At 43.4% G+C, this 22,858-nt stretch overlaps 1 protein-coding gene and 1 long non-coding RNA gene across 2 annotated transcripts in view; one reads left to right on the top strand and one right to left on the bottom strand.

The window, feature by feature from the left end:
* The window catches only part of C4H11orf24 (chromosome 4 C11orf24 homolog), a 58,059-nt gene that overhangs the window by 12,089 nt on the left and 23,112 nt on the right, over positions 1-22,858 (bottom strand). The window lies entirely within an intron of this gene.
* LOC123370461 lies at positions 1,010-10,925 on the top strand. The gene is made up of 3 exons (XR_006579415.1): positions 1,010-1,263; positions 5,523-5,621; positions 10,625-10,925. It is a non-coding gene; the product is annotated as an uncharacterized LOC123370461 (long non-coding RNA).

The following is a 22,858-nucleotide window of genomic DNA, read 5'->3' as shown; positions in this document are numbered from 1 at the left end:
CAGGCTGACGTACAAGCCCCACAGGAAACATGAGAGAGTGGACATGGCCACTGTGGCTGGATATAGGGTTACCTAGTCCTGCTAAAGCTCCAGCAACTTGGGTGGGACAGGAGAGGAGTAGAGGGATCTGTACACTTGACATGTCTAAAACTGGCCTGCTTTATATCAGGAAATGCCCAAGAACAGTGGTCACCAACCGGTCGATCGCGATCGACTGGGAGATCCTAGAGGATCTCCCAGTAGATTGCGATCTCTGGCGGCACAGCCGCTAAGACAGGCTCCCTTCCTGCCCTGGTCCCATGCCAATCTCGGAAACGGCCAGTGCAGCCAGGGTCTCCTTCCATGCGCTGCTCCTGCCTGCAAGTACTGCCCCCGCATCTCCCATTGGCCGGGAACGGGGAGCTGTGGCCAATGGGAGCTGCGGGGACGGTGTTTGCAGAGAGGGGCAGCGCGTGGAGCCACATGCTGCACCCCCCCCCGGGGCTGCAAGGGCATGTTGGTCCCTTCCAGGAGTGGCATGGGGCTGGGGTAGGCAGGGAGCTGCCTTAGTGATAAGTACTGCCTGGTGGGAGGCCACACCTCAAACCCCAGCCCTGAGCCCCCTCCCCGTAGCCAGCACCTCATACCCCCTCCTGAACCCCAACCCTCTGCCTCAAGATCAGCCCACAGCCCCCTCCCACACTGCAAACCCCTCAGCTCCAGCCGAGAGCCCATACCCCCTCCCAAACGCCTAGCCCAGCCCAGTGAGAGTGAGTGAGGGAAAGCAAGTGATGGAGAGAGGGGGGGGATGGAGTGAGTGGGGTGGAGCTTTGGGGAAGGGGCAGGGCAGATCCTGGGTTGCCCTTAAATTCAAAAAGTGATCTTGGGCGTAAAAAGGTCAGAGACCGCTGCCCAAGAACATTCAGGTAACAACTAGCTCAGTGCAGCTTTCAGTTTCCTGCCACTTCCAAAAAGTTCCATTTAAATTCCAAATCGAGCTGTGAGTTCCAGTAACTCAGGAAACCCCCAGAGATATAGTGCCCCAGTGATTAGTGGAGCCAGTTCACACTGCTTGCAGTCTAGCAGACTTTGCTCCACTATATGCAAGTAAGTGGACAATGTCCCTTCCCCCATTCCTAGCAGAAACAATAGGCCCTTGTCCAATACCTGTTCCCATTGAAGTCAGTGGAAAGATTCCTATCTACTTCAGTGGACTTTGGATGAATCACGCCCTTACCTTGTAACTGGAGTGATTCTGCTGCCTCAGAACTTGAAGTCTTGGAGGTAAGCCTGTACTTACAGAGAGATCAGCATGGACTAGACTGGATGCTTCCAGGGCTTTTCCCTACAGGACTTTCAGAGCCACCCTCCTCCTCCCTCACCTAAGCAAGTCACAAACATCTCACAGGCAGGTATGACTCCTCAGGTGGAGCTCTCTTTAAATGCAAGCATGTTCCACAAGGAGTGTGTGGAGAGTGGGTATACCATAGAGGAGGATTATCTGACCATCTGAGGGCTGGTCTACACTAAGGGGAAAAATCGATATAAGATACGCAACTTCAGCTACGTGAATAACGTAGCTGAAGTCGAAGTATCTTATATCGATAACTTACCCGTCCTCACGGCGCGGGATCGATCTCCGGGGCTCTCCATATCGACGCCGCCACCGCCGTTCGCGGTGGTGGAGTTCCGGAATCGATATAAGCGCGTTCGGGGATCGATATATCGCGTCTAGATGAGACGCGATATATCGATCCCTGAAAAATCGATCGCTACCCGCCGATACGGCGGGTAGTGTAGACGTAGCCTTACTGTCCAGTCAAAAGGGAGGTTTCCTCGGGATCCTGTTATAGTCATCGACATGACGAGTCTCTCCAATCAGTACCATCCTTGCTGCTTAAGAATCTCTGAAATTGAGGATTCTGAGAAAGCACTGACCAGTGCTTACCAGCTCATTGTACCTATCCATATATTGCTACAGAGCACCTGTGGAATCTGGGTGCTAATTTTTCTTGGCCATTTACATTTTCAGAATCTTGCACAAGGGCTTAGATTCACCAAAATGTAGGACTGGAAGGGACCTCGATAAGTTATCTAGTCAAGTTCCCTGCAGGACTAAGTATTATCTAGACCATCTCTGATAGGTGTTTGTCTAACGTGTTCTTAAAAACCTCCAATGATGGAGATTCTAAAAACATCCTTAGGTGATTTGTTTCAGTACTCAACAACCCTTACAGTTCGGAAGTTTTTCCTAATGTCTAACCTAAATCTCCTTTGGGAAAATCTAAGCTCATTACTTCTTGTCCTGTCCTCAGTGGATGAGGAAAACAATTAATCACCCTCCTCTTTACAACAACCTTTTATGCATTTAAAGACTTCTCTCTCTCCTCAGTCTTCTCTTTTCCAGACTAAACCTCAATACTTTTTTTTCAGTCTTTCCTCATAGGGCACGTTTTCTAGACCTTTAATAATTTTTGTTACTCTCCTTTGGACTTTCTCCAATTTGTCCACCTCTTTCCCAAAGTGCAGTGCCCAGGACTGGATACAACACTCCCAGTTAAGGCCTTATTAGTGCTGAGTAGCATGGAAGAATTACTTCTCCTATCTTGCTTACAATACTCCTGCTAATATATCCCAGAATTATGTTCACCTTTTTTGCAACAATATTACATTGACAACTCATTTAGTTGGCGATCCACTACAACCCCCCATCCCCCCGATCCTTTTCTGCAGTACTCCTTCCTAGCCAGTTATTTGCGATTTTGCATTTGTGCAATTAATTATTCCTTCCTAAGTGGAGTACTTTGTATTTGTCCTTATTGAATTTCATTCTATTTATTTCAGGCAATTTCTTCAGTTTGTCAAGATCATTTTAAATTCTAATCCTTGTCCTCCAAAGCACTTGCAACTCCTCCCAGCTTGGCATCCTCCACGAACTTTATAAATGTATGCCATTATCCAAATCATTTATGAAGATACGGAATAGAACTGGTCCCAGAAGAGATCCCTGCAGGACCCCATTCAATATGCTCTTCCAGCTTGACTGTGAACCACTGATAACTATTAAGTATCGTTTTCCAACCAGCTATGCACCCACCTTGTGGTAGGTTCGCCTAGGCTATATTTCCCTAGTATGTTCATGAGAAGGTCATGTGAGAGAGTATCAAAAGCCTTACTAAAGTCGATAGCTAAACAAATCCCCACAACATCCTATGAGGACGTAGGTCGGTAAGTCTGATTATCCCCATTTTACAAAGGAAGAAGCTGAGGCACAGATGTGATGCAAATTGCTCAAGCCCACAGAGCAGTAGTCCAGTGACAGACAGTAAATTACTGAAGCAGGAACAGAACTTGCGAGCCCTATTGGCAGGGCACACAGGCCTGGTCTATTTCTAAAACCAAGCTATGTCTCTGACGTAGCTAAACCGACTTAAGCCCAGTGTAGACACCGGTAGGTTGACGGGAGAATTCTTCTGTTGACCTAGCTATTGCCTCTTGAGGGGATGGATTTACTACAGTGACAGAAAACTCCCTTTCGTTGCTGCAGCAACTGTCTACACTACAGCGGCGCAGCACTTGCAGTGCTGATAGACGTATCCAAAGTCACAATGCCTTAAAATTCAGCACATATCAACATCTACCCCAGTTATACTGTGAGCCTGCTCAAGAGATGCAAAAAGCTTTGTTCTGGTGAAAGGTGATATTTTGTGCCCACTGCAAATACACTTAGATCGTCTGCAGTCACAAGGGAAAGGCGAGCCTGCACCTCTGATTTTAGCTGCATGCTCTTCTTGAGCTGCAGCCTGTAGCACACAATGTAGCACCACGTTCTCTTTGTGCAAGCAGGTTTTACTCCTCAGCTAAGAGTTCACACTCTGGCCGGCCCTCCTGCTGGTTAGAAATATTTCTGGGACTGACTTAACAAGTCTACTCTTGCCAGAGAAATGCAGCTCGTGAGCCCCATCTAGTCTTGTCCCAAGAGAACTGCTCCTACTTTCCATTTAGGATTTGCTAAGGCCCTGTTTACATTATGCACTGGTATAATGTTAGGGTGACCAGACAGCAAGTGTGAAAAATCGGGTCGGACGTGCGGGGGGGGGGTAATAGGAGCCTATATAAGAAAGAGACCAAAAAAATCAAGACTGTCCCTATAAAATTCAGGACATCTGGTCACCCTAAATGACATTGATGTTGCTGCTCATACAGACCCATAACATAGATGTGCTGCACGAGTAAGCAGCTGCATTTTTTGCGCTCTTATTTTTTTTTTTAACAGGGAAAAAAATACAAACTTTTCATAATATATTAGCCATTTGCTTTCAAATCTTAGCTACAACTTTAAACACTGAACTATATAGAAAATGGTTAAAATATAAAATCAATTTGTACTATACAATTTACAAACAAATTTGCTTATAAACATCCAACTAGTTAAAGAAATTAAAATAAGAAAGAATAGAAGCATAATTCAGAGGAGGAGGATAGAGACCGAAAGGGAAGGAAGTGGGTAGAGAAGTGAGGCCAGGCCCATGCACTTAATAGGATCATTCAGATACTTCCAGGAGAGCACCCTATAGCTCTGAAAATTTTTCTTGGGTATTTCTATTATGGTTTACAATTCTTTCCATGGTGGACAACCTTAGGATGTCTATGCTTCAGCCTTCAATTCTTGGTTGCTTTTTGGATTTCCATTTTTGTAAGTACTAATCTTTTAGCAATGATTAGTGCTCTGCTTAGCCAAAGTTTTTCAGATTTATTCAGCTTCCTGTGAACATTCATTAGGTTTAAAATTACATATTTAGCTAAAATGCAATTTTATCTGATAGGAAAAAAATTAACTCTACTATTCAGTTCTGCCCAAAACCTATGGGTATAGGTGCATTCCCGCAGCGTGCAGGCTGGAGTAAGCCCTACTTTGCATCAGAGTAGCTACACTGATGTAGTTATCTGGATGCAAATTTCTGGAACAGACAGGGTTTAGGTCTCAGCTCTCTCTAGTCCCATCAGCACTGCTCTCTCCCGTCGGCTTAGAGCAGCTACATTAAAGAGCTTGCAGCTGCATCAGTCATTTTCCTAGCATGACTAGTGCCTCAGTGCTGAGAGGAGGGAGTGTTCATCCTAATCTTGAATCCTCTGACTTAGGCCTGGTCTACACTAGAGGGGGGTGTCGATGTAAGATACGCAACTTCAGCTATGGGAATACCGTAGCTGAAGTTGAAGTATCTTATTCCGACTTACCTCCCGTCCTCACCGCGCGGGATCGACGTCTGCGGCTCCCCTGCCGACTCTGCTACTGCCGCTCGCTCTGGTGGAGTTCTGGAGTCGACGGGGAGCACGTTCGGGGATCGATATATTGTGTCTAGATGAGATGCGATACATCGATCCCCGATAAATTGATCGCTACTCGCCAATACGGCGGGTAGTCTGGACGTACCCTTACAGTAGTTTTTGTCCCTACCTCAGCACTATAGGAGCATTATAAAGGCAGTTGTAGTTGCACTGAAATGACCCTCTTATCAATCTACAATTTCATACATTAACAGGCTTTTACAAACATCAGGAGTTTTCGTTAAGTTTGCAGAATTCATGCGGGTTCACAGAACATGGAAAAAGAGACTGAACACACAGGAGTACTGACACAGGTAAAAATAAATATAGTATAAAGAGCAAGTTTTACATTTTAGAGAGTCCCGTTAGTACTTATCAGTGCAGAAATATATAAGAGATGACATTTTATAAGTTCCTTAAGGAAATGACCTTGAGAATGAATTGGTTGTGCAATAATGCATGCATTTATCCGTTTAAATAGAATGGTAAAGAACAACAATATTCAGCAGTGCTGAGAATTCATGAATACAAATACAAAGAGGTCCCTTATTTTCTTATTATAGATTAGGTTTTCCTGCTTTATTAATATTCTTGTAGCCACAGTAACTGATCCCCAAAGGGTAAACTTCTCCAGTTACACTATGGAAATGCAGACATATGAGCAATCCCACTGAAACCCAAGATTTTAGGACCAATAAAGGAACTTTAATTAATCTTAACTGACCTAAAGACTAATGCATTTTAAAGACTAAATCAGCAAGCATACTTAATGGCTAGAAACTGTTACATTAGCTTAATATAACTATTGGCCCCATAAGCGCAGAGATACTTAGTTTCCCAGACTCTGCTAAGCTACCTGAAGTCCCTCTTGCCACATATGACTTCTAATCCACTTCACTGCATCAGCCCCAGCAACCACGTCACTGCAAATGAAAAAAATTAAGTGGAGAGAGGGATGTGCTGAGGACCACGGTCATAAGCTGAACCTCACTGGAGCCTGGAAGATAACTCAATCCCACTAAACAAGCACTCCTCTGCCAGGGTATTTTAAGGCCTTTACTGGTTAGCCTATTATTGGCCAGCAGAAGAAGACAAGCTCCAAAAGTCAACTAAAACCAAACACCCCTGGTATTTTCCCTTACTTTAACAACAGGCTCTTAAGGGATCAGCTAACACTAAAGGAACGGTATAGCAAAGACAACACACTGCCCTACCCTACAGGACTCATAATTAACAAGAACCATAGAAGACAGCTACTGACCCATAGAAAGATTTTTTAAAAAGTGACTTCTTATTCCGAGTGCCTGTTTTTGGTGCCCAGCTTGTCACATCTCCAAGGGACGGATTTTCAGAGGGAGCGTAGGTACTCAGCGCTTTCTGAGAATCCGACCCCTTTAAGAGGTCTCAAATCGGGCACCTAGACATGGAGCAAACCAACATTGCTGAAAAAAATCTTGTCTTAGGCCTACTGTGTGCATCCGCTCCCCCAGTGCATGATTGTTCCCTAAGGCACATTATCCAGCATTTACTCTCCATCCCCCCAAAAAAACAAAACAGGAGAGATTTGGAGGCAGATCCTCTGCTGATGTAAATGGGTGTGGTTTCACTAAAGTCAATGGAGCTATACCGATTTACATCACCTAAGGATGGGGCCTGTACCACACACGACTCTCTCCCATCGATTTCCCTTGTCTGTATGTATTTCCTCACTTTCTTTGTTAAACATTAGACTTACTAAGACCACTATTGCCATGATTCAAGCTCAGTTTTATTTAGCACCTTAAAGCTCTCCAATGATCAGAGAAGCCATCCCAATCACCATCCCTTTCAAAATAAGGATTCACAGCAAGTTATTGCAAATTAGCCTTATGTGAGCAGGAAGACTGTTGAAATGGATACCATTAAGAGTATGTCTGCACTTCGAGCTAGAGGTGTAATTTTCAGCTTGAGGAGACGTACACTGTGTCAAGCTCTGCTTGAGCTAGCCTGCTAAATAAAGAACTGGCTGGAAAATGCGTTTTCAGGGCACATAAGCTATTTGGCAAAAACAACTGAAAACAAAAATTCTGAAAATGTCACTTCACCATTCCATTTTGAAAATGTCATTTTGATTAGACATTTGAAATATTGTTCGACTCAATTAAGATTTTCTGATTTCTCATTTGGTCAAGAAAAACCTGAGAAAATTCAGTTTTAGTTAGAAATTAAGATTGGCCATCAAACCAAAAAAATAAATGATTCGCTCAGCTCTTCTCTGTTTCTCTTATGTGCTAGCTTAACTTCAACTCTAAAACAAGAATAGTTTTTTCCTCTTAAATTATTGCTACATATTTACAAGCTTAACGCCATTTTAAAGTTTCTTTGCTTAAGAAGTTACAATACTCCTTTTAGATTTTATAGCTGGTGTGCGTGTACGGATGTGACACGATATGGCCCAGGGAATACAGCTCATTTATTTCCCAATCCAGAGAGCGGATAACCAGATGCAGATGCACGTTAATACAATCCAGAAGACATTTTTGTAATTCCATATCAAATATCAGAACTACCACCTAGTTTTTGCCTCATCTTGTCCAGCACAGTCCCACAAGGCCAGAAAGTGCTTCACGGTTACTTACAGCTCACTCTTGAATTAATGGCTGCCAGTTTCAATTATAATTAATGTCCCCTAGCCCTCCATTCCCACCCTGTGGCATATCTTTAGAGCCCAGAGTCCACACAGCTCCCTTGCATATTCAAAGATTCCTAGATGATTTACCCCACAGGGTGACAGCCAGGAAAAGCACCAGCTTGGTCACCAGAGCAGCCCTAGAAAAAACTCCTCTCCCTGCACAGCCATAACTGCAATAGGAGAGTGCGAATACTAGCGCTCCTGTCAGAAAACAAGCTTTCAAAGATCAAGACAAAACACTCCTTGGGTATTAATGCTCTATCCCATAAGCCTCCCCAAAGACATTTAAAGAACTGGGCTAGGAGTGTAATAAAAAAAAATGCAGAGATTACATTTACCATCTACAGCTACAACTCAGCAGGGAACAAGCAAACTGAAAAACCAGAAAAACTTGGAATCAACAATTGAATGACTTATGAACGTGCAGTGCACACACATCCAGACAGCCCAGAAGCATGGCTTGCAGGGTTTAAGAAACGCTCCTCCCCTGCTGCTCACTTTCCTGCATTGAACCAAGGAATCTGTGCAAAAAAAAAAAAAAAAAAAAAGGGAAAGGAAGGCAGATACTAATTATAACTATTATTTCAGGCCAGTTTTTATTAGGGTGGTGGTGGTGGAAAAGGGAATCTTTGAAACAAAGCAAATCTTCCTTTCTATCACCCAAGCACCAAAACCCTATTAACTGAACAGCTACCAATTAAGCAGGTGAAAAGCATTGGTCTACTCTACTCTATCTGAAGATTGGGAAAGGTGGGTGGAGCCCACAAGAATAAAAGGCCTGCCCTTTCAGGTGAAGGAAAGGCCATAACACCCAGATAAACAAAGTCCGGGGTAAAAACCAGGTATAGTGATTCAGGTGATAGGTACAAAATGAGACTAGGAGACACCAAGCAGAGAACTTCAGACAATGCCCACTGCTCTGAGAGCCTGATCAAGGAGTCAGGGGATGCCACCTAGAGAAACTCTGCCCAGAGGCATGTATAGACTAGAGAATGGAAAAAGGGCCCACAATCAGAGAACCTCCCTGTTGAGCTTACCCCCCTGGGACTGAGAGCTGGCCATCTTCTCCAGAGCCAGGAGGAGGCTGATGAGGCATACTAGTGATTTAAATGGAAAGGGAAAAAGCACTTGGGTGGGGCCTTTTTTACAGCCTTGAAAAATATTAATACAAATCAACTTGAAGGATGACTTTTGGAGAGCTGTAGGGGTGTGCGCACGTACACACTTTATTTTGGAAGAAGAATGACTTGAGCAGAGGTAAATCAGATCGACCTCTCAGTCCACAGGACTCAATCAGATACATGGAGATGGAGGAGGAGGAGGAAGTGATGCGAGAAGATGGCTAGGATTTATATCAGTGCGAAAACATTACTCTGGCCATGATTTATATCCACACTGGTACTTGTCAAGTGAGAGTTATAACACCCGAAATGTAGCAACAGCATTAACACAACTGGGTTGGGAGCCAAAAACAGTGCTGTTTTGATACTGTGTTAAGTAGCCAACCCTTACAATCTCTTTTTCAAAACATTTAACTGTATTAAATGAAGAACCCTGCCCCACAGCAAGTAAACAAATATAGTTTGAATTGTGACTTCACCATCTCAGTTAAAAGGCTCCAGAGTGACTGGAAAAGTAAAAGCCTGCTTTGGCTCACAGAGCATATTTACTGCACACCCCCAGACCAAGCTACATCACGGTGTGAAAGGCAGCTTTATGGCTATTGCAGGCTTCCTTAGTTTCTGAAGTAAGTTAATAGCAAAGAGGCTGCTCCTATAAAGTTCACTAATTAGACTTGCAAATAAACACAGTGTTTCAGCCTAAAGGAAGGGCATAGCATTGCACAAGGCTGAGACTTAGATTACAGGGTAGATAAATCATTACTGGTGACCATGCATGCAGTTGTTGATTTACAGCTGCCCCTGGTCTGGAAATTGTTCCTTTAACCAAACTTCCTGCACTGATCCAGCATTCTGGGGTTAGCAATGTCTCCTATTAGCTTGTATCAAGAGCAAGTATTAACCCTGGGAAAACCAAAAAATATAGACACACATGAACTTCCCCTGGTTACCTACAGCTAATCAAAGCCAGGATGCACTAGGAGTTTGACGCCACCAGTACTATTGCTCACCCTTTTAAAGTGTGAGATTGTCATCTTGTGGGAAGTGGTTCAGGATCCTTGGAATTCAAATATGTTCTGCCCAGAAAGCTTTCTGGACCTTATCAGTTGTTTCTTATTATATAAAGCTATTATTACACCAAGATACAAGGTTCACACAAGGAAACTGCAAACGTCAGATGGTTACAGGCAATAACGTGCCAGGGTGCAATGACAATGCTAGTGCAGCAGTGCTCACCGTCTGAAGAATGCAAAATTGTTTAGAAAGAAAGGGGGAGACTCTGGAAGCTCGTTCCTACCCTGTGTTTAACTGCAGGCCACCTTTCTGTAGTAGCACTATGGAAAGTCTGGATAGACTTGTGGTGAATGCAGCACACTGGGATTCAGGAGATCTGAGGTCACTTCCTGGCTCTTCCACAGACTTCCTGTGTAACCTTGGGCAGTTCACTTAATCTCTGTGTGTCAGTTCCTAATCCATAACATGGAAATTAATAATACTCCCTTCCTCCTACCTCTTGTCTGTTTAGATTGTAAATTTTTTGAGACAAGGAACATCTCTCACTGGGAGTTTGCACAGCAGCGGAATCGAGTAAATTACTGCTGAAGAATTTTAGTTGGAAGCACAGCCATGAACAAGATGTGTTCAGCACCATTTCAGAAGCCACAGATAAAAACTCTATTGACACTGGGAAAAAAACAACAACCCCACAATGCTAGCAGCAGGGCAGCAAAACCACTGGTGGCAATTTTTGCTAAAACTCCTTAATGGCTTTAATCCACTTCAGCCCATTACTAATATCAGCTCAGGGGGAAAGGTTGTGGAGGGGAGAGAAGGGATCTTTTCAGCAACAGTTCAATTTCCCAGTGCAGACAAGACAAGCGCCTTACAGTAGCCTTTGTACCATGTTAACTCACAGCTGGCTATAAATTGCAAGTATCAAGCACTTCTCTGTCATTTCAAACCCCTTTTACTCCTCCACTTCAGTAAGAAACAGTTAAGATGCAGATGTCCATCTGCAGTAACTGTGCATCTGTTGACACTCTGCACCCAGCACAGAATGACACTGTTTAGATGTCATATGCTATGGAGTGCATGCTACAAGGATCCCAGTGATCAGGGAGATGCTAAGCTCACAAAAGGAAGCCTGTCTCAATTTTCCCAGTGGAAGCACACACCAGGGCCTCTCTCTCCATTCATGTTTTTAAACCGGTAGATGTCTTTCACAAGGACACTTACTCTAAGCAGGCAGAGATTAACAAAGATGTTGTCATCTCTGCCACATAACAGAGGCAATTAAAAGGAACTACAGGAGTAATAATGAGGTCAGTAGTCAAAGGGCAATATGTGGCCTCTGATATGAACTCCTCTTCCCCATCACTTTAAGCTATCGGTGAAATTCTCCATATTAAGGAGAGGGGAATGAATGCTTTCAAGCGGAGAGTTGAGAAATGGTGCTGATAGAACTTTCACTCCTAGGTCATGATACATCAGCCAGCTCATGTTGTTGATGACTGACAGTTATCGCCATCAGATCAATGTCCAGGGCTGTTGCACGGCCAATAAAAAGACTGGCAACACACAAGAATCAACTCCACGATCAGTACCAATGGGCAAACTTTTGGTAGTTTGCCTCAGCAGAGAGAGCAAAAATGGAATGGCCAATGGAGAATTAACTCCTCTTTCACTCTGTAGTTTTGTCTCCATTAGGAAATTTAACAGCATTTAAACACAACGTTTAGCAACTGAATTAGCTAACAGGATGCTGACCGGTAAGCGCAGACAAGGGAAAGTTGTGGTCAGCATTACGTCAGCTGGCCAACAGCTAAACCTTTCAGAACCAAGCACTCAGATACTACAGTGATATAAAGAACTTGAATAAAATCTTACTCTTCCCTACATCAATCATTCAGTCATGGTCAGCTTGGTATCAGCTAGTCATATATACTAAGAGCAAGGTGACTAACTGAAATCAATCTGACCACGAAAATATGAATACTTCCCTGACATTGTCTTAACCAACCTATGGAACTCACTGCTGCAAAATATTATTGAAAGAAACAGCTTAGCAAGACTCAGGGGATTTAGAGCCACACATGTAGTAAAATACCTTGTATACTTATTCTAGCTAGGAAAGAATTACAAGAGCTACAAACCATGTATTGTGGCACAAACTGATCACAAGCTAGGGTCAGGAAGAAAAGCAGGTTCTCCTCCCACACGTTCCTTTGAAGAACAACATTACACAGCTGACTGAGCGCATTATGTAGGGGTTTTTGCATTCCTCCAAATCAGTGGGCCTGGCCATTTGCAGCAGGGAGGAGACCAGATAAGACCAAACACTGGTCTGTCCTGATATTACATTGATGATGTTTCTCTTGTATAATCTGTCTCCTCCGAAACATGCCCAGAAAAGATAGGCACATAATAGATATGATTATTATGAAGACTGACTGTCTTTCCACAGAGATTATCCCACCAAGAGAAAACATTTTAATTAAGTTACTGTAAATAATTATTTTCCCCATGTGTGAAACAGCTGCTCTGGCTTGCCATGAGGTCTCTGCCTATGGCTGAGCATCTGAATCTCCCCAACAGTCTGCACATGACAGACTTGTCACTTTAAAGCCTACTAAAATGTTTATAGCAATATTATTTGTCTGTTAGGTGGAGCCAGCTGGACAAACAGGATTTTGAAAGTCTTCCTTAATGGAAGAACACTCAACACATGCCAAGAAAGAAAGGTTAGCTCAAAGAGGCACTTGTTCAGTGCACTGGGTCCCAGAGTGTCCCCAGAATTCGCATCTGGCCCTCACAGGTGAGAATCACTATCCTAGAGAGTAAGGGACAAATCACTGTGTCCACAGACAGATCACAATACAAATAATAATACAATAAATAAAGGTGTCTACTCCTGTACTTCCTGGAGGTTTGGTGTCTACTGACAGGTTTCAGAGTAGCAGCCGTGTTAGTCTGTATCTGCAAAAAGAACAGGAGTACTTGTGGCACCTTAGAGACTAACAAATTTATTTCAGCATGAGCTTTCGTGAGCTACAGCTCACTTCTTCGGATGCATAGAATGGAACACACAGAGAGGAGATATTTATACATACAGAGACATGAAAAGGTGGAAATATGCATACCAACAGGAAGAGTCTAATCAATTGAGATGAGCTATCATCAGCAGGAGGAAAAAAAAACTTTTGAAGTGATAATTAAGATGACCCATAGAAGGTGTGAGGAGAACTTAACATAGGGAAATAGATTCAATTAGTGTAATGACCCAACCATTCCCAGTCTCTGTTTAAGCCTGAGTTAATTGTATCTAATTTGCATATTAATTCAAGTTCAGCAAGTCTCTCTTTGGAGTCTGTTTTTGAAGATTTTTTGTTGCAAAATTGCCACCTTCAAGTCTGTCACTGAGTGGTTAGAGAGGTTGAAGTGTTCTCCCACTGGTTTTTGAATGTTATGATTCCTGATGTCAGATTTGTGTCCATTTATTCTTTTGCGTAGAGACTGTCTGGTTTGGCCAATGTACATGGCAGAGGGGCATTGCTGGCACATGATGGCATATATCACATTGGTAGATGTGCAGGTGAACAAGCCCTTGATGGTGTGGCTGATGTGATTAGGTCCTATGATGGTGTCACTTGAATAGATATGTGGACAGAGCTGGCATCGGGCTTTGTTGCAAGGATAGGTTCCTGGGTTAGTGTTTATGTTGCATGGTGTGCAGTTGCTGGTGAGTATTTGCTTCAGGTTGGGAGGCTGTCTATAAGCGAGGACTGGCCTGTCTGTCTCCCAAGATCTGTGAGAGTGAGGGATCATCTTTAAGGATAGGTTGTAGATCTTTGATGATGCGCTGGAGAGGTTTTAGTTGGGGGCTGTAGGTGATGGCTAGTGGCGTTCTGTTATTTTCTTTGTTGGGCCTGTCCTGTAGTAGGTGGCTTCTGGGTACTCTTCTGGCTCTGTCAATCTGTTTTTTCACTTCAGCAGGTGGGTACTGTAGTTTTAAGAATGCTTGATAGAGATCTTGTAGGTGTTTATCTCTGTCTGAGGGATTGGAGCAAATACAGTTGTATCTTAGAGCTTGGCTGTAGATAATGGATCGTGTGGTGTGTCCTGGATGGAAGCTAGAGGCATGTAGGTAAGCATAGCGGTCAGTGGGTTTACAGTCCTGTAACCAGAGCTGATCCAGAGAACAGAAGGGTGTGCTGTCTGCTGGGTGCAAAGATACGGGATGTGGACCTGAGGCTAAAGAGGATCCTAACAAGAGCAGGAAAGAATCCACTGATTGTCCTTCATGTGGGAACAAATGGTACGGCTAGATTCTCGCTGGAATGTATCAAGGGAGACTATGCCAGGCTGGGGAAGACGCTTAAGGAAATCGAGGCTCAGGTGATCTTCAGTGGGATTCTGCCTGTTCCTAGAGAAGGGCAACAAAGGTGGGATGTACGGTCACTGGGAGGCATTCATGGACAAAGGACTGTTCTCTCAGGATGGACTTCACCTGAGTAGGGAGGGAAACAGACTTCTAGGATGGAGGCTAACTCAGCTGATTAAGAGAGCTTTAAACTAGGAATTTGGGGTAGATGGTTGGGAGATGTCCAGGTAATTTCCACGCCGGATTTTAACATTGAGAGGGAAGAAAACGAAGTAAGAAAGGATACAGTCGTGGGTAGGAGAATGGACATAAAGAGGAAGGGTACTGTAGATACCAGTCTAATAGGCAATACTGGCGGTAGAACCTCTAATGTTTTTAATGAAGTAAATACTCATGGGAATTGTGTGGGAGACTAACTTCGCAGATATAGACTGGAGGACAAGTGCTAGTTAATAATAACAGGGCTCAGATTTTCCTGGATGCAATAGCTGATGGATCCCTTCACCAAGTAGTTGCTGAACCAACAAGAGGGGATGCCATTTTAGATTTGGTTTTGGTGAGTAGTGAGGACCTCAGAAGAAATGGTTGTATGGGAAAACCTTGGTCCAAGCAATCATGAGCTAATTCACTTCAAACTAAACGGAAGGATAAAACAAAAACAGATCTGTGACTAGGGTTTTTGATTTCAAAAGGGCTAACTTTAAAAAATAAAAAAAAACTTAAGGAAGTGGATTGGACTGAAGAACTTGTTGATCTAACGGCAGAGGAGGCCTGGAATTACTTCAAGTCAAAGTTGCAGAAACTATCAGAAGCCTGCATTCCAAGAAAGGGGAAAAAATTCATAGGCAGACATTGTAGACCAAGCATCTCAGAGAGGTGATTAAGAAAAAGCAGAAAGCCTACAAGGAGTGGAAGATGGGAGGAATCAGCAAGGAAAGCTACCTTATTGATGTCAGAACATGTAGGGATAAAGTGAGAAAGGCCAAAAGCCATGTAGAGTTGGACCTTGCAAAGGGAATTAAAACCAATAGAAAAAGGTCTATAGCCATATAAATAAGAAGAAAACAAAGAAAGAAGAAGTGGGACCGCTAAACACTGAGGATGGAGTGGAGGTTAAGGATAATCTATGCATGGCCCAATATCTAAACAAATACTTTGCCTCAGTCTTTAATGAGGCTAATGAGGAGCTTAGGGATAATGGTAGGATGACAAATGGGAATGAGGATATTACCGCATCCGAGGTAGGAGCCAAACTCGAACAGCTTAATGGGACTAAATCAGAGGGCCAAGATAATCTTCATCCAAGAATAAAGGAACTGGCAAATGAAATTGCAAGCCCATTAGTAAGAATGTTTAATGAATCTGTAAGCTCGGGGGTTGTACCGTATGACTGGAGAATTGCTAACATAGCTCCTATTTTTAAGAAAAGGAAAAAAAAAGTGATCCAAGTAACTATAGGCCTGTTAGTTGGACATCTGTAGTATGCAAGGTCTTGGAAAAAATTTTGAAGGAGAAAGTAGTTACGGACATTGAGGTCAATGGTAATTGGGACAAAATACAACATGATTTTACAAAAGGTAGATTGTGCCAAACCAACCTGATCTCCTTCTTTGAGAAGGAAACAGATTTTTTAGACAAAGGAAACAAAGTGGATCTAATTTACCTCCATTTCAGTAAGGCATTTGATACTGTTCCACATGAGTAATTATTAGCTAAATTGGAAAAGATGGGGATCAATATGAAAATTGAAAGGTGGATAAGGAACTTGTTAAAGGGGAGACTACAACGGGTCATACTGAAAGATGAACTGTCAGGCTGGAAGGAGGTTACTAGTGGAGTTCCTTAGGGATCGGTTTTGGGACGAAATCTAATTTAATCTTTTTATTACTGACCTTGGCACAAAAAGTGGGAATGTGCTAATAAAGATTGCGGATGACACAAAGCTGGGAGGTATTGCCAGTACAGAGAAGGACTGGGATATATAGGAAGATCTGGATGCCCTTGTTAACTGAAGTAATAGTAATAGGATGAAATTTAATAGTGAAAAGTGCAAGGTCATGCATTTAGGGATTAATAACAAGAATTTTGGTTATAAACTGGGGACGCATCACTTGGAAGTAACAGAGGAGAAGGACCTCAGAGTATTGGTTGATCACAGGATAACTGAGCTGATAATGTGATATGGCCATGAAAAAAGCTAATGTGGTCTTGCGATGCATCAGGCGAGGTATTTCCAGTCTCTACTGGAGATAAGGAGGTGTTAGTACCGTTATACAAGGCACTGGTGAGACCTCATCTGGAATACTGTGTGCAGTTCTGGTCTCCCATGTTTAAGAAGGATGAATTCAAACTGGAACAGGTACAGAGAAGGGCTACTAGGATGATCCGAGGAATGGAAAACCTGTCTTATGAAAGGAGACTCAAAGAGCTTGGCTTGTTTCGCCTAATCAAAAGATGGCTCTCTATAAATATATCAGAGGGATAAATACCAGGGAGGGAGAAGAATTATTTAAGCTCAGTACCAATGCGGACACAAGAAAAAATGGATATAAACTGGCCAGCAGGAAGTTTAGACTTGAAATTAGATGAAGGTTTCTAACCATCAGAGGAGTGAAGTTCTGGAACAGACTTCCAAGGGGAGCAGTGGGGGCAAAAAAACATATCTTGGCTTCAAGACTAAGCTTGATAAGTTTATGGAGGGGATGATATGATGGTATAGCCTAATTTTGGCAATTAATTGATCTTTGATTATTAGCAGTAAATAAGCCCAATGGCCTGCGATAGGATGAGATCTGAGTTACTACAGAGAATTCTTTCCTGGGTGTCTGGCTGGTGAGTCTTGCCCAGATGCTCAGGGTTTAGCTCAGGGGTTCTCAAACTGGGGGTCAGGACCCCTCAGGGGGTCGTGAGTTTATTACATGGGGGAGGGGGGACACAAGCTGTTAACCTCCACCCCAAACCCTGCTTTGCCTTCAGCATTGATAATGGTGTTAAATATATAAAGAAGTGGTTTTAATTTATAAGGGTGGTCGCACTCAGCAATCTTGCTATATGAAAGGGGTCACCACTAAAAAAGTTTGAGAGCCACTGGTTTAACTGATTGTCATAATTGGGGTCGGGAAGGAATTTTCCTCCAGGGCAGACTGGCAGAGACCCTCGGGGTTTTTCACCTTCCTCTGCAGCGTGGGGCAAGGGTCACTTGCTGGAGGATTCTCTGCACTGTGAAGTCTTTAAACCATGATTTGAGGACTTCAATAGCTCAGACATAGGTTAGGGGTTTGTTCCAGGAGTGGGTGGGTGAGATTCTGTGGCCTGCATCGTGCAGGAGGTCACACTAGATGATCATAATGGTCCTTTCTGACCTTAAAGTCTATGATTCTATTCAAAGCCAGAAGTTCCAGCTGCTTAAGTCAAGCCTTCCTCAAGCACCATATATTTCCTATTGCAAGAGTCCTTCTCTCCCACCTGTGAACAGCTAAAGAAAACAAACAAGTCTCTAAATAACATAAGCAGAATAAAAGCAGCATCAGGAGGCTCCTGTGAAACTCCAAGGAGTTGGCAAGCTCTGCTGAGACACTCTGATTATACCGGAATTTGCCTGAACAATGAAGAAACTCATGAGCATAGGGTATTTCAGAACCCTGTGCTACTGACTATGGCACATTACACCAAGCAGAACCCAGCTATGCTATACAGAGCCCTCTGTAGCTAAAAATCTTTTGGCCATCGGAAGGGAATTCTTTGCATGAATAATCCTTCCAGGCCACAGGAGGTGGCACTGAAAGCCTTTCCCCGTAGAACAGGTATACTTTGAATTAATTTCTGGTTTTCAAACATATGCCTCGATTCCGAAGACATGACAGAGCTCCTGCAATTTCTGGTACTGGGTTTTAAAACACATCAGTCAACTGATATTTCCCTCTTTACACCGAGAATTCAAAAAAAAAAAAAAAAAAAGGGAGGTTGGATTCAGTGGTTAGGGCGCTAGCCTCAAACTTGGAGACCGGGGTTCAATTCCCTGCTCCACCTCAGACTTCCTGTATGACCTTGAAAAAGTCACTTAACCCCTCTGTTTCAATTCCCCATTTGCACAATAACAATGTTACTTTCCCACTTCACAAAGCTGAAATATACTAAGAGATTGTGAGGCACCAGATGTTACAGTGATGGGGGCCGTACAAATACCATAGATAGGAACAATTCACCTGTTCGCCCAGGGGAAACTGCTTCGATAGGCAGATGAAGGTAAGAAAGTAGATTCTAAACCAATGGCCACTGGAATTCATATGTAACCAATAACCCAGTGGTGCACCAGATATTCAGAGCAATCCATATATTCAGCCTCTATTGATAGCAATGTTACAAACAATCTCCCAGAGTCAGGAAACACAAACAAGGCATCATTGTCTAGCTCCTCCCACTGCCAAATTCCCAACTGGAGGGTTGCTTCATCTGCAGCTGGTGGCAATGGAGGAGGAAGAATGGCGAAAGTTAACTTAGATTCTATGGAGAATATGGCATGTTTAGTGGTATGGGTTAGTGTATTAGTTACCCTGGCTAATACAGAGGCACACATTTGTGTTTTGTAAAAGGCTCCGTGCATGTCAAACTTCTGCTTTCAATAAAACAAGTAAAAATCAAATCATCCCTCTGCTTTGCTTAGCTTCCTGTTCTGGAAGTATACATGGTAGAAAGTGCTGCTTGATTTTCCTAGGTAAAATCACCAGGCAGCCATTTCATTTATGAAAACGTGGCTTGTTTTGGAATATTTGCACTAATCCAGTTTAGTATAAAGAAAAAATGAACCGCCATAGGCTAACTACATAAAACCAGGGTTTGAAAATAAATGTGTCAACACGAATACCTCCAAGGAATGAAAATGTGCATTCAAGCTGCACTGTTGCCTTCCCCAGCCTAATCGTGATAGAAAGGTGCTAGTGAATTTGCAAATGTGCTGACATCATGTGGAAATGGAAGACCTTATGTGGGGCTTTTCACACTGTATGTTTCAACTTAACACAATGTTAACTACTGCCACTCAGGGCATGGCAGCCCAGTGGCACCTGCATAAACTTAGCAAGCACAAGCTGGTATGGCAGAGGGTGTAGGAGAGATGCCACTTTAGCTCAAGTTTTGGCTTCTCTGCAGCTCCCACAAAACCAGGCACACCATAGTACAGGTGCTTCTTGGTTATCAAGAGATGGTGGCACCATAAGCTATAGTCAACAAGTCTCCAGTGGAAATACACACAGCGTACACATACATAGCAACAACTCGTGCCCAAACAGCTACTCACTAAGACAGCTAGTAGACATTTCTACTAGAATGCTTTCAGCCATAGGTATGGTTAGCCAAGTATTACTTTGGAGAAATTCTGTCCCTTAGGTATTTTAACACTACACACATCAATCAGCCATTCCCTAGCATGCGAGAAAAGTCACTTGAGGTAAGGCAAAAAGACACTCAAACCTTTGCAGTTTGAGGAAATATTAATAGCATCTTTTGCCATAAATATAGGAACAAACCAAAAGGTCCCTTCCCCAAACTTTCAAACCTTGGAAATCATATTTATAACAGCAGCAAGTAAAAGCTGCTGGCTCCCAGCTATTTGATTTTGAAGAGCATGAAAGATATGGAAATCAGAAGTAGCAAATCTGTTTTTCTCAACAGAAATCTCAGCAGAGGGAAAAATCTTATGTGATAGCTACCACATAACTAGGGCCCTACCAAATTCATGGTTTATTTTGATCAATTTCATGGTCATAGGATTTTTTTTTAAAATGTAAATTTCATGGTTTCAGCTATTTAAATCTGAAATTTCATGGTGTAATTGTAGGGGTCCTGACCCAAAAAGAAGTTGTGTGGCGGTCACAAGTTTATTGTAGGGGGGGTTGCGGAACTGCTACCCTTACTCCTGCGCTGCTGCTGCTGCTGGTGGTGGGACTGACTTCAGAGCTGAGCAGCTGTTGGCTGGGAGCCCAGCTCTGAAGGCAGAGCTGCTGCTAGCAGCAGCACAGAAGTAAGGATGGCATAGTATGGTATTGCCACCCTTACTTCTGCGCAGCTAATGGCAGGGCGCTGCCTTCAAAGCTGGGCACCCGACCAACAGCCGCTGCTCTCTGGCCACCAGCTCTGAAGACAGCGCAGAAGTAAGGGTGGCAATACCGCAACCCTCCCTGCGACTCCCTTTTGGGTCAGGACCCCCGATTTGAGAAATGCCGGTCTCCCCCATGAAATTTGTATAGTATAGGATAAAAGCACACAAAAGACCAGATTTCACAGTCTGTGATGCATTTTTCATGGCTGTGCATTTGGTAGGGTCCTAGGTACCAATCCTTGTTGACATCTAGATACTTTTCATCCAGCTATAGATTCTTTGTAGCAAAGAAAAAAGTTCTCCAATCCCTGCATAGTCTTAATTGTATCAGCATACATCAGCTAGCCAAACTAGTTTAAAGATTGGGTGTGTATTATCAATTCTTACCTGCCCCCATTTCTAAAGTGAATTTAATTCTCATTATAGATGCAAATTGGTAAACCTGAAAATTAAACTATTTGGGTCTAATTCACTACTGCTTTGCACCTTACACAGCCATTTACAGCAGCACAGAGTGCCTGTAGACTCCTATCTTCTGATTTAGTGGTGTTTCACATTCCCTTTGCACCATAGAATATTAGGGTTGGAAGGGACCTCAGGAGATCATCTAGTGCAACCTCCTGGTCAAAGCAGGACCAATCCCCAGACAGATTTTTTGCCCCAGATCCCTAAGTGCTCCCCTTAGGGACTGAACTCACAACCTTGGGTTTAGCAGGCCAATGCTCAAACCACTGAGCTATCTCTCCCCCCTGACCTCAGAGGACCAGCTCTGGAAGCAAGGCAAAAGTCCAGCTTCTGTGCCCATTCATTCACTGGGCTCTGCTAAAGATGCCAACAAGGGTGTCACAATTAGTACTAGAAATGGCTTATGTGACACCAGTTTAAGCAAACAGACCAGCTGGCTAGAGGAAACAACCATGGTTCCTTATACACTTTGGCTGTACACAGACCACTGAGCTGGAGGTAAAAGCCTGCATATCTCAATCTCTCCCCACACAGTGTTCCAGTTATCCTGCTATGAGCAATCCTGAGCAGTGGGGGAGGGCAGAGTAGTCTACAAGACAGACACATCCCAGGTACAGGGATCTTTTTAGTGCCACTTGATGAATCTATGCCTCTCTCTCTCTCTTCCCCCCCACTCCCATATTTACCCAGCAGCAAAGCTGACAGAATGGAATTCACAGTTTCACAATCTTTGAATGTTTTATCCTCCTTAATGGGACTGGACTACATTTTATATGCCGCACTCTATTCAGCTCATAGGGTGTGGGGGAAAATCTACTACAGTGAACTGCTCTATGGATTCCACCACCATATGGAAAGAGCAGGGTATCAAGAGGACTGTGGCTATACCATGCTCTTGGAAGGGAAATATGTCTAGTTGTTGCTGGGATCTGTGTCAGGAAGGCCCATGTACTGTGATCACATCATCACTTGCAGGACTGGCCCATGCAATCTTGGGAGGATTAACAAAAGGATTCTGTAGGGCACTCCCCAAATTCACATATAAACATTGATTATATAATAAATACACACACAAGGTGTGTTATTTAGATATATCTATTTGCATGCCTCCTCCTGCTACAGGTGGAGGGGATGCCAGATACTTGTGCTGGGGTCTGTACATATAAGCTTTATTTGGACAATCACACAAGTAATTTGGGGTTTGAAGATGGGCAGTAATATGGTGGAATGCCATTTCCAACTGTAACAGCTTTGAGCCCACCCAACAATCTAGAGATCTCCCGGCATGAGCTACATAGACCCAAAGGCAAGATCTGGGGTGGAAGGGAGGGTGAGTGCAGGGAAGTGACCTTAAATAACCTGTGATCTTTATGAAAAGATTAGGGACAAGCTTTCAACCTAGCAAGTCTGTTTACATTTTCACACCTGTCTTTGCAACAACAAGCGCTGAAAAAAAGATTGAAAATGCAAATTCACCACGATCTGCGTTTTAGCATTCTCCCCTGCTCACGCCCCCCCCCACTTCAATCCCTACCCCCCCAACCCCAAATTAAACCAAAACTCCTACCCCCAGTAGAGGTATGACTCCAAGTGTCAGAAACACAATGATGTCTGCTAAGGAGTTGGTCCTTGCTAATGATTTTATGCAGAAGGTGCTCAGATACTATAGTGATGTGCACAGTATAAACCCCCTTTTATGGAATATTCCAGATAGACTCTTTCCCTTTCTCACCAGACCAAACCAACGTGTATTATGCAAAGGATTCTGGAACCCTTCCTCTGCTCCAGTCCCACTGTCTCACGTTAGGTCACTGTAC

This window comes from Mauremys mutica, chromosome 4 (genome assembly GCF_020497125.1).
Source record: "Mauremys mutica isolate MM-2020 ecotype Southern chromosome 4, ASM2049712v1, whole genome shotgun sequence".
Taxonomy (NCBI): domain Eukaryota; kingdom Metazoa; phylum Chordata; order Testudines; family Geoemydidae; genus Mauremys; species Mauremys mutica.
This window is presented reverse-complemented; position numbering and strand designations above follow the sequence as displayed.